This window comes from Melospiza georgiana, chromosome 9 (genome assembly GCF_028018845.1).
Source record: "Melospiza georgiana isolate bMelGeo1 chromosome 9, bMelGeo1.pri, whole genome shotgun sequence".
Taxonomy (NCBI): Eukaryota; Metazoa; Chordata; class Aves; order Passeriformes; family Passerellidae; genus Melospiza; species Melospiza georgiana.
In genome coordinates this window covers 10,429,290-10,441,537 of record NC_080438.1, presented here as the reverse complement: position 1 = coordinate 10,441,537, position 12,248 = coordinate 10,429,290, and the positions used below count along the sequence as shown (strand labels likewise).

General features: G+C 37.5%; 1 long non-coding RNA gene across 5 annotated transcripts in view; it reads left to right on the top strand.

Moving 5' to 3' along the window:
• The first annotated feature begins 10,735 nt into the window (after positions 1 to 10,735).
• The window catches only part of LOC131087127 (uncharacterized), a 61,122-nt gene continuing 59,609 nt past the window's right edge, over positions 10,736 to 12,248 (top strand). For all 5 annotated transcript variants that reach the window (XR_009114842.1, XR_009114841.1, XR_009114839.1 and 2 more), the window contains exon 1: positions 10,736 to 10,991. This is a non-coding gene — a long non-coding RNA (uncharacterized LOC131087127). The remainder of the gene's footprint in view (positions 10,992 to 12,248) is intronic.

Here is a 12,248-nt window from a genome sequence, read left to right as displayed (position 1 = left end):
TTGTATAAAAATCTGGTATAAAATTTTGTATAAAAATCTGTTTTAAGTCCTCTTCTTCCCAAAATATTTTTTACTTTCTAAGGTGTCAATAATATGTTCAAAATTGCAAATTGGACAGTGTAGCAACCCTTTCAGATTCCACTTTCATAATCCACAGAATTTTTGCATTTAATCTTTTGTTAGAAGGCCCCAAAGTTCTTTGATGCATGCACATTACTTTCTAGTGATTGCCACCACATGAAAAGGGTGTTAATCCTCTGCTAATTAACAACTTGTTGGGGTCAAAGGGGGTCAGTACTTTACATTTTTGGATTTGGTGAATTTTTTGTTCATTGGAACTTCTTGTTCTCATCAGTTCAGGTATTCTGTAATTTTGTTCCATGCCAGTGATAGCATGCTCTGGCCCTCTTAGGCCAATAAAGAACACACTAAAAGGAGGTTTGGCATGAGATTCAGTTTGCATGCATTTTTCTACTCTACAAGGCCTCTTATTACACACACTGTGCTTCATGCAGTTTAGGCCGTTTATCTGGACAGGACATGGGGTTCCACTGCTTTTGATAGTCATACTTCATGTTAATAAACTACAAGATTATAAAAGGTATTAAACTAATCCTTACTGATGGGGAAAACAATCGAGGATGATCTTGCCACTTTTGTTTATTCAGTGTTTATATATATACATATACATACATTTATAGAAGTAGTTCTTCATTCCCTTATTAATTTGAAAAGTAGCTGCATTAACTCCAGAAAATTTTAACTTCCCTCACTGAACTACAACTATGCTGCCTGATCTGTGTATGTTCTTTAAAAGGTTCTGCAATTTGAAGAGCAGCAGTGGCAAGACAGTAGATGTTTTGTTTTGCATTTAGTTCCCACAAACCAGAAAAGGTGCATGAGAAAAGACAGGTGCTTGTAGAAACAGATAAACAAAACTTGATGGGATTGGCAGAGACTATGAAGAAAAAAATGCAAGGGCATCAAACCATTTGATATTCATACAGCAATTAAGACAGGTTTAACCTTAGTAATCCTGACAGTGAGCTCCACAATTGTACGACACATTGTATGAAAAGGCACTTCCTCTCATAACTAATGAATCTGCTCTATCTTTTTCTAATCTCTTCAGATCAAGCTAAATCATCCCCTGTGAGAGGTAAGGAATGCAGACATTCCCAAACTCTCTTCTACAAGCTTCAGTACTTATAATTTCTTTAAAAATCTATCACAATCTCTGCACTTTCCTGCACACAAATAAATGCCCCGCATTTACTTGACAGTTTTCATCACCATTTGAACAACCAATATTTTTTAAATAGCCTAAAAAGAATGAGTAAATTCTATTTGGTAACACTGTTTCTTAGCCTAGTTTAAAATTAAATGAAACTGCTTTGAAAGAAAAAAGAAAACCAAAACCACAGTGTAATTTTAATTTCATAAAAAATTCTTTTAAAAAGTACAAAACCATCTAAACTGAAGTGCAGATGTAGCTATGCCTGTGCAGACCCTGTCACTTATTCCCCTTTACATAAACAGCATCTCACAGACAGCACTGTACAGATGAGAGACCATTAGCACAGTTTACAAAGGGAAGCGAGTGATCTTATCCTTTTGAATCTTGATTAAGGGGAAAAAAATTACTGGATGGCTTGCTTGGTCTAAAATGATTTTGTTATCTGGTGCTCAGCAGAACCTCAGCCCAGCAGAGGTGATTCACAATCCAGGATGGGTCTATTTTTTTTATTTTTATTTTTTTTTTTTTTTGACAAAGGAAGTCCCTGCAGGGTGCTGAGGCTGTGCAGCTCTCCCTGAGCCCTGTGAGGGCTGAGGCTGTCCCTGAGGTGCCCTCACCGAGCGCGTACCTCCAGCTCCTCTTACAACAAGGCACTGCTTATCTCCAGGATCCTTTCTGAATGGTCTTGACTGGTGAAATGAAGCAACTTCTGACACTTCATTTATGCATATATTATGTTAAAGTGAGAATAGCTGAAGCAAGAACACTTGTCTTTCTTTTCATGAGCCTCTTTTCAGAACGTGATTAAAGAATTTTCTCTTTTTATTAAATTATTAAGACCGCTTTATCTTAGTTTTGATATTAATTTGTAGTAATAGATTTCCACCCAGATAAACTAGTAATTCACTTGAAATTCTATTATTTCCTCAATATATTAACCAAGTAAGGAACATAAGTGTAAATATTGGCATTAAAACAGATCTAGTTTCAGCATTTGAAGCAGCTTCATTACTTGAGGAATTGGAGTATTTACATGAAGTTAAATTAGGCCACAAGAAAATATATTTTTTAAAAAGATGATGACCTAAATGGTGAATTGTGACAGCAGCCAAGTAAATAACTTAACAAGAAAAAGCTTTGCAGAATATTGATTTAATGCATCACTTAAGCAACAGAATATCTCAAACCCGCATTATCCATGCTCTATTTCCCTGTACCTTGGACAGTTTATCTATTCACCTCTCTCAAAGGAACAAGCACATATTTCTACATGGATTGTTTGCCTATGATGTAGAGTTTTTAACACTAAGACAAAATTAATCTTTAGAATAATTCTACTTTTGTGATAGATACTAGTTGGTAGAAATTTTAGAAATTTACTGGAATTAAAGATACAGAAATTTAACCAAGATACATTAATTATCCACTTTACTCTGGGAAAATTCATCACTGCAAAAAAAAGATTTTCATGGTTTTAAAGGACTACAAACTGCATTTCAGATTCACTGGAGAGTTTAAGTAAAAGTGCATTAAAAACACAAAAAATCTGATACAAAATTACACTGCTTTTAAATTATGGCTTGAGATGTTACATTTAGGGCAAAGACTATAAAGGTAGCTCTTTCTCTGAGAAGGAGGGAGAAAAGGCAAGCAAAAGTAATGGGGTTTTGGTTTTAGTTTTTTTTTTTCCTGCCCTTTTGAAGAAATGAGTGAAAAAATATTTTCTTTTTTAATAACATTCTATTTTATTACCCGAAGTAAAATCTGGTGTTGCAAAGACTATTTCAGCTAAAATTAGACTTTATCAGTGTTATGCCATTTAATATGCATGAATGACATCTTGATGGATAGAGAGGCATTGGATCTGAATTCTCTGATTTCCTCTCTGAGGCTGCAGAGCTGGAGCTGCTGCCTGACTCCATGTGCCCCAGCTGCCACGGCAGGTTCTGCACGTAGACCGCCCTGTTCCTGCAGCACACGCTCAAACTGTTCTACCAGGGCCCTACAAGAATTATGAATATTATGAATGAGGCCCTTCCCTACATGCCTGTCCTCAGGAAACACTCAAACCACTTTTTCTCCAATACTTTTGATTTTTTCCTCATTAAGAACTCAATTTTATGGGAAACAGGCTGAATACCTATGCCACTCAGCAGCGTAAAAGAAGCCTGAACAAAATTATGATTTTTATGGCATTTTTCAAGAATTTTCAAGTCAGAATACCATCCCCAGCATAGGGTTTCAATCACTTTTTATTAAAATCTTCAATATTTCCATCACTGCTACTTAGTCTCAGAGACATCTCACCACAGCCCAGCAAAAGATATGGAGGTAAATTCAATACTGGGAAATGAACCGGAGCTAAACCCCTTTTTAGCAACACTTACTTCACCAGACAAAAAGAACTGGTTTTAATTTTCAGGTCTCTTTTCAGTCTTGGAGGGGCTGGCCACAAGCTCTCACTGATTTCCCTGCCTCCCTCCATGCTGTGGAAAAAGGTCCCAAGCTATTTGCAGTCTACACTTTGTAGTATCTGCAAAGCAGATTTAAGGAATTACAGAAGTTACCTCCTGGCCAGTTTTATTTATCTTTTACAGCTAAAGGAGGTTATAAGAGCATTGTTGGAGCTTATTTGACCACCCCCTTTGTAATCTCTCCAGCTGAGCAAGGCAGGGAATAAGACTCATGTGTTCACCTCATGTTGATTTGTCATTTGACATCTGTGTCAGAGCAACACCCTCTAAGAACAGACACTTTGATGCCACTGCAGCTTTATCTCTGTCAGGACTAGAGCTGGGTGCACTATTTACTGGGAATAATTTATTCAGCAGATTTCACCCTTTCTTTAGTTTAAGAGTTCCCTATACATGTTCCAATTAGAAGAGATAATTGGCTTAATACTCAAGCACTTCATTCTTACTTGTTCCCTTTGTCCAGAGGTGTCCTGAATAAAATCTGAGTGAAATCCTGGTGCCACTTAAGACACTGAAACCCACTCTTCTCCTTGATTTCACTAAGGTCAGGATCTCAGTCAAGGTCCCTCAAGCAAGAAGCCTCCAGTTCAGCTGGTGATAATACCATAAATGAGGTCCATAATTAAACAATGGGAAGGAACAAATGATACAGAGCGAGAGACAGAGTAGTAGAGTATCTAGATATAATGATGGCTCTATTAAAAAAAAAAAAGGTAAAAAACATAATAGAGATTATTTTAAGTAGGATGACATGCAGGAGGGCTCAGGGTAGGATTTTATTCCCCCACAAGGATCAGACAAATATGCAAACATACTTTTGCAACAGGAAATATTTGAACAAGTGCAGTGTGCATTGACTCGCTCCCTCTGCCCTGCCACTTTTGTCTCCTCTGTCTACACCTTGTTAATTAGCCAAGATCAAAACCCTCCTGGTAAATGAATTATTTGCTCTGTAGAGTGTAAGAAATTCATTAATCAATACCAAATATAGAATTAAATATAAAATGTCATTCCTGGAGTAGCAGTTCTGTTCAACTATACAATAATCTATTTCTGAAAGCATCTGTACCCTGCACGCACCTAGTAAGGATCAGTGCCTGAAGGCAGTACTGAACTATATTCTCTGAAATGCCTTGTGTTTTGCTAGCAACCTCAAACTCCTCTGTTCTTCAACACTCAGTCACTAAACTATGCTGCTTAAATTATTAAATCCTTTTAATTTAAATTTTCATAAGCTACCAGAGGAAAAATGCACTTCCTTAAAGTAACAGGTCTGGCTTCTTGTAAGGAAAACTATGGTGTCCTTATTGCTTTTATGCAGTATTAACATCCTTTAAACAAACAACAAAATAAATTATTTCATTAAGGAGTAAAATGTGGAAGGCAGATGGTTTAAAGAAACAAATCCTTTTGAAACTGTCCTGGTTTAAGACCACCCAAAACTGGAACAGAAATGGGGAAAATTATCTACTATCTTCATCTGTAGACTGAGATACCAGACAAGAGCTACGAATTAAAAATGGGAAATACCATTACACCAAAATTATTGTCAAAGAAGAAAAATAATCTACAAAATTTATTATATTGGTCCACAAACACTATATTACTTTGAAAATTTTGGAATATATATTTTAGTTTAATATTTTTTTTTAAAAAAGATGTTGCAACTGCTACAGGCTTGTGTCCTAGTGATGCTTTAATCTCACCTAGAATACTGCAGTACTGTGCAGCCAGTGTTTAGGGGTGGGACAGTGCAGGGAACACATTATTTAATTTAGTGAATTCATATAGTTTGAAATACTTAAACATTCATTTATTTTCTCTGTGAAGAGAAAGGTGATTTATCCCAGGGAATAATAGATTCAATAAAAAATATTCACAATTAGACCATGTAGGATTTTTTCAATGAAAAGACTTCTACATTTGACACATGAACTGCTAAATACTATTATTCTTCACCAAATACTGGATTGCACATAATTTTGATAAATTCTAGATTTTGAAACCAATCTTACTTTACAAGAAAATTAAAATACAAAGTGCCAGTTGCAGACATGTATAAGGAAATGACAGTTTGATAAATAATTTATAAAATACATATGTAGATATATTATTATGGGTTGATTAGGGATGAAACAATTTGCATCTGAAACCAGAAAAAGCTACATAACCTTGTAAGAGTAGTTTGAGGGAAAAATTCCCATTATGGTCCCCAAGTCTGACTGTCCCTACAAAGCCTTCATTTTTTATGAGGAAAATTGAGCCAGTTGAGTATCAGCCAAGTATCTTTTAGGGAAAATAAATTGTTTATTCTGAAAGGACTTAAGAGAACATTTTATTAAAGAAAAGAGAAGAAATGGAGGATTTTTTAAAAATTAAGGAAATTACCCAGGAAAGAAAAAAAGCATTATTCAAGAGAAATGACCAGACTTTCTGGAATACACAGATGTGATACAGAAACTGTTTACCTAACTTGCATTTTAAGATTTATATGATCAAAAGTGTGTTTGGTTCTAGCTTTATTGACCAAGTCTTTCTGGGTAGCTTAATTCTAAGGTGAGCCCATTTGTAGCCAAGCTTTAAAAGACTCATGTCACCCAATTTGATCTGAGGTATACTGCAGTCACTAACCCACTGTTTAAATAACATTTCGTTTTATCTAGAATTTTACTTTTACAAATACAATTCTAAACACATTATTTCAATTTTCACTTGAATAATTTAGCAAAAAAATTAGGATCAATTAGTTAATTATCCTGTATTTTTTCCTATTGTATTAAGTTCACCTGAATGAGATCTGAATTCCTCACTTACAGTCCTGTAACAAAAATCAGGTTTATACATACACAACAACTGCAAGCTCAACATATGCATGAATTCCAGTGCATAGATCAATATATCAAGATCACTTTTTCATAGTGGTTAAATTACAGCTATGTTATCTAAGCTACCCACCAAAAGCTGTCCCTAAGCAGACAGAAGACCTGCAGAGGAAAGAGGAGTAAGTCATTCTGACTTTCACTAGTGGGGGAATACCAACTTCCTCTCTGACTGTTGAAAAATCTTCCCCGAATCTCATGTGGTTTCATTCACTTCTTCAACAGAAACAGAGGAGACCAAGGAATAAGACTCAGTTGGAAAAAAAACAAAAGCAAAACACACACTCCCACCCCCCACTCAAAGTCTCACAAAATCCATTACGATATTAACAGCTAAACTCATTTTTCTTTGTGGCAATGGTAGATATTGCAGCCTGCCCAACTAGGTCAAATACAGCAAAGATTATTTGCTCAGACAACATTTCAGCTGTTTTCACCCCTCCTGGTGCAGGAGATGAGAACAAACCTTTACTCACAACCCTCTTGTACCAGACACATTTGAAAAACTCCTGGTGTTAGCTTTGGGCTGTTCTTAACTAGGGTACAGAACCATTTCCAGAATATGTGCACACACTGCATGTGCATATTTCTGGGCTCTGGTAGTTTCTCTCCATGAAATGGTTTTTGCTTGTCCTTCATCCACTTGCTCTCTCAAAGATTTTCAATGTCTTTTTCTTCTTCTCTGCCTTTTCCTGGCTTCTCCAATATCTCCTGAGATATTTTTTTTGTCTGATTTCTTCTTTGCTTATGCACTACCAATCTCAAGGGATTTTACTAGCAGTGACTAATATAAGCTTGAAACTTCAGCAAATACCACCTACTGCTGAATTATAAAAAGCAAAGGTGTATAGAACAGCAAAAATTCTCTGGCAAAGTTGTAAGCAAATACACAGTCTATGAAGTTCAATTACTTTCCACTGGAAAAAAAAACTGGAAAGGCTTAAAAATGCTGGGCAACATGAAATCTGCATAATACACATAATAGGACTGCACTTGATTGTCTAAAGGAACAGTTAAAATACAGATTTTCAGAAATATCCATGCAACACATCAACAGGCAAACTGCATTAGTGTCTTGTCTCTGAAAGAAATTTATCTCAATTTTTGATTTTTGTCTTTCTAAATGTTGTATAACTTACTAAGAAGAAGCCAAGGGGCAAATCTGCTCCTCCTCCCAAGTAGACATTGAGCTTATATTTCCACATGAAAAAAATCAATAGCTGTTTTTAAGAGTTATTTGTGAATGCACCCTGTACAAGATGTTCAAGGCCATCCTACTTTTCCTCACCCTCACACCAACCATCTGCTCTCTAATGCTTCCAAATATTGAAAATGCTCCTTTGGTAACTATAATTTCTAACTTCAGTCATGTCTTTTCTTTCCTGGTGTTCCTGGCTAGGGAAGTGTAAAAATTCTTAGGAACAGGATGTCTATTAGACAGGAGTTAAGTGTCCCTCAGTCTTTGCTAGACAGGTGGGAAAAGTTGCAAAACCACAAAACCCTAACCCAAACCCAGAAACAGAGACCTGTGGTGTTCAAGGATGGAGTAACAGAGGGTCACAGAGCAGTAGGATCTCCAGACTCTGACAGTCCAGTTCATGCAGCATCTTATCTCATGTGTGAAACTTCATCACAATGACAGAATCAGCAAATCAACGTTGTTTTCCACACAGTGATAATTTAATGATGCTCTTATTCTTTGACTATATCTTTACCAACAATAGTGGCAAAAGCAGCAGTTTGTTATTCAAGGAGAGTGAATATGATGTAGCTCAAATCTTTATTTTGTTTTCTTTTCAATGGACATGACAGGAAGAGCAAAATGTCCATTTAGATGCACAAATACATATAAAGATACACTTCTCTCTCTAGAGGCAACAATGATGCAAAGTATTATTCTGGTCTCCAAAATACTGCGAGTCACAAAAATGTCTGCTTGTACCATCTAGGTCTTTCATTCATGGTTCAAGAAATGCAGGTAAATAATCACTGCTCCAGAGTCCCTAGATTTTCCTGAAATCCACTCTTGAGTTATTTGAGGGAAAAGTTAAACAATAATAAATGAACCCAGATGTTTCTTCCCTCTCTGTAAAGAGCTTTTCAGCATTTTAAAATCAGAAACTGACATTCATGAAAAAGATGTATTTCAGACAAGAACATGCATTGGTCTTAAAACCAAAGAGTTTACTGCTCTCTAGAGTAATTTTTCTTTTATTAGTATTTCTTCCCTCTTTAATTGAATTAAACAACAAAAAAAAAAAAAACCAACCAAAATTATGAAGACCACCAGCACAGTGAAAAAAAGAAAATGTCTCCCAGGGTTTTCAGTTCTCTTCCCTCAGTGTTCTGGAGTCCAGATGTGGAAAGCCTAGTAGAGCTGAAAACATTTTTGAAGGGTGGAAAGAAAGTTTTGATGCTACTGCTGTAGCCTTATTTTATCCAAACCAGACAACTATCTTTCTTCATGAAGATTAAAAAGCCAAACAACAACGCCCACCAAACCACCTTTTATATATTGTTACTTAATGGCATTTATAAGTGAGCTTGCTGAAAAAAAAAACCCCTCTGCATCTTCTTAGCACTTGGAAGCAAAGAAGGTCTTCACAAGGCCTTCTTAACCAGAGTAGAATATTTACTGTCTTCATCTTCTTTAAAATCCTGTTTGTCAGGTGTGTCAGTTTATTTTTAAGAGATGCATTTTTCCTGCTCACATATCAGGCAAACACGTATTGATTTGCTGCAGCCATACCAGGTCACAGGACATGGAGGAATGTTCCCATATCTTACACAGCTACACCTGGAATATGGTGTTCAGCTACGTGATGACAAGGGTGGTCAGTGAGGTGGTGATAAAAGTCTATAAATAGCTTAAGAGGGTGAACTCTGAGGAGGGAGAAGCATTGGTTTAAGGTGGACTGAACAAGTCTGACTGGAAGACACAAAAAGATGCCCTGACAGCCAGGGCCAGGCATAAGCTGCTAAATAGGATCTCACACACACTGCAATTGCCAGCAGAGCAGTCTGGGCTTGGCCTTGCGTACACCACAGACATACAATGAATTTACTATTCCAGATTAATTATTCTGGGAAATTTCCAAGCATATTTAAGCACTTCAACTGCTAAATTGGGCCCCAAGTTCAACAGTCCACCAACAGGAGTCACACGCTGGGTGTGTTTAGAACTACACTCGACATAGCACTGGAAACATGAGGGAGGAAATACATCTGCCCAGAGAGGAAGATGGACACAAACCCTGTAAATCTGTCATACCTCTGTTTTCTGTAGTTCTAGGAAAACATGCATATGGGATTTGGGAAAGGTCTTTTTAATAAGGGTTAATTGGAGAACTGTGTCACACATGACTGAGTACCGTTTCAAATTACTGCTCATGCTGGCATAACTAAATTAGACAAATGACAGGATACCAAAATAGGGAATAGTCAATCTTCTTCCCTCCTACTTAATCTTTATATCTTCATTAGTCTCAAATATCAGCAATTATAGTTTTTCTGGACTTTGTTGCTTCTTTCAAAATATTACTATTACCATATCATAACATTCCGCAGAGATCCAATAGTTCTGTACAATCTTTCTTCTGTTGTCAAATTATCAGTCTAGGCTTTTAAACTGCTGGATTCATTTATCAGGTTTATGTGATGCAAAAGTTCAGGATAAATAATATTGATATAGCCCTTTCTGAGCTTAAAAAAAAAAATCCGAAAAGGGAAAAATAACCAGTTAGTAAACCAGATTAGTTATTCCCATGAAAATCAGTGTACTGTCTGTAACTCTGTGTTACTCTAAAGCCAGGTCCCTAACCCCGAGCCCAAAAAAGTCACTTCAGTTTCTCTGTGCTGCCCAAGTTAACTGCAAGCATTTCCTGACGCTGAGAATGCAGGCAGAAAAAGGAAAAACGTCGACTTGAGAAAAGCACAGCTTCCAATCCCCACCCACCAGCTTCAGTCAAAGGGATGACTTCAGTCCCTTTCTTAACTAATCCTGTCACTGTAAAATCCTACAGTCATTCTTTCAGCATAAAGGGAAAACGGACTCACTAGGAGGACCTAGACTCTTCCAGCTCGAACTGTTAACCAATGGTGGAAATGCAAGAATGCTGAAGTTGTGCCTTCAGAGCCAATAGAGTGGATTTGTGTGTCCCACATGACTGTGTTTCCCCTGTCTTTCACATGGGCAGTATTTAGTTCAATTCAGAACTGCAGATAGTATAGCGTGCAGAGCAGCAATGGGATGTCTGAGCACAAGTAGCTGACTTCCAGGCGACTTCAGGAAGCTCATTTGTACATTTCTCCTGAATTATCTGGGATTCTGCACCCTTGACATTCTCCAACCCTCCTTGTCGCTGCAGGAGGAGACAGCGACCTGCACAGCACAACAAAACTGTGAGTACAGGCTCTATTTATTTTTATTTTCACCCAGAAAAGCAAATATCTTAAAAATGTAAAAATGCTACGTGCCCTAAATCAGGGATTACTTTTCTTATAAGATGAACAAGTATGTGTAAAGTGTTATTCAAATTCAGAAATATTTCTTGCATGCTTCAATAAAAGAAAGAGGAAAAAAAAAAAGGCAAAAGCGAGTTATCCTCCAGGGCAGTGCCTGCATGCACGCTGCATGACACACTGCTTCTTGACATAGGCAGCGTGCTGCTTTGTTCATAAAGAAAAACAAAGACAAAAAGCCCTACACACGTATGTTGTTCACTTTTATTTGTACTCTGTGTCTAATCAGGCCTGATCTGTCCCCAAGGGGAAAACATAAAGGCAAACTTTAACTCTGCCAGCAAGGGCAGCCCAGACTTTGCAGACATCTGACAGTTATTATAATTAGCTATGAAAGACAGCGAAGACACTTTGGGGCAAATAGCTCTTACATTTGGAACAATGAAGTCGAGCAAGGTTCCCATCCCACCCCTTCCACGGGGGGAGGGGGAGAGGCAAGGCAGCGGGGGGAGTGTTAGGAAAGGGTTATGGCTGGACTGAAAACACACAACTAGTGTGCAATATCTGGACTCGCTCAGCGTGAGCAGAGGCTTTTTGATAAGCAACTTTACCTCGAGATTGCAGTTTGCATTCACTCAGATTCCTGATGGGGTGGGAAAGGGTGTGGGTCTCTTTACGGTAGAACGTCAGAAGGTCGGGGTGGAGGGGGAGCGGGGACGAAGGGGGCAGAAAGAAGAGAATATCCATAGCAGGAGACATTGAAATTGTTTCCCAGAGCTTTACTGGCCAGATCTCCTTAAGCCCAAGTTGCTTTCTGGGCAAGATTTATGAGAGTTCTCAAACAGAAGCAACAGACAAAGCAGCGCTTTTTTTCTCCTTCTTCCTCGGAAAAGAAATTCAGCCCAAATGAATAACCGTGTAATAAACAGCACTGATTTGTATTTGTGCTCTTTTTCTTGCCCCCACATGCTTGTAAGACCTTTAAAAAGGTCTTTCCCCCCTGCCTGCACGATCCTTCCCACCCTCCCTTGCCTACTAAAAGTTCGATTCTGAAAACTACGATCAGAAGGGAAAAAGCAAAGACAATAGAAATCTGACTCGGTCCTGGCTAGGCTGGATCTCTAATAATGCATGAAGTGAAAACAGTTTCTAAATGAAAGATGAGCAGACTTCTTTTTTTAAAAAAAATAAAAAATT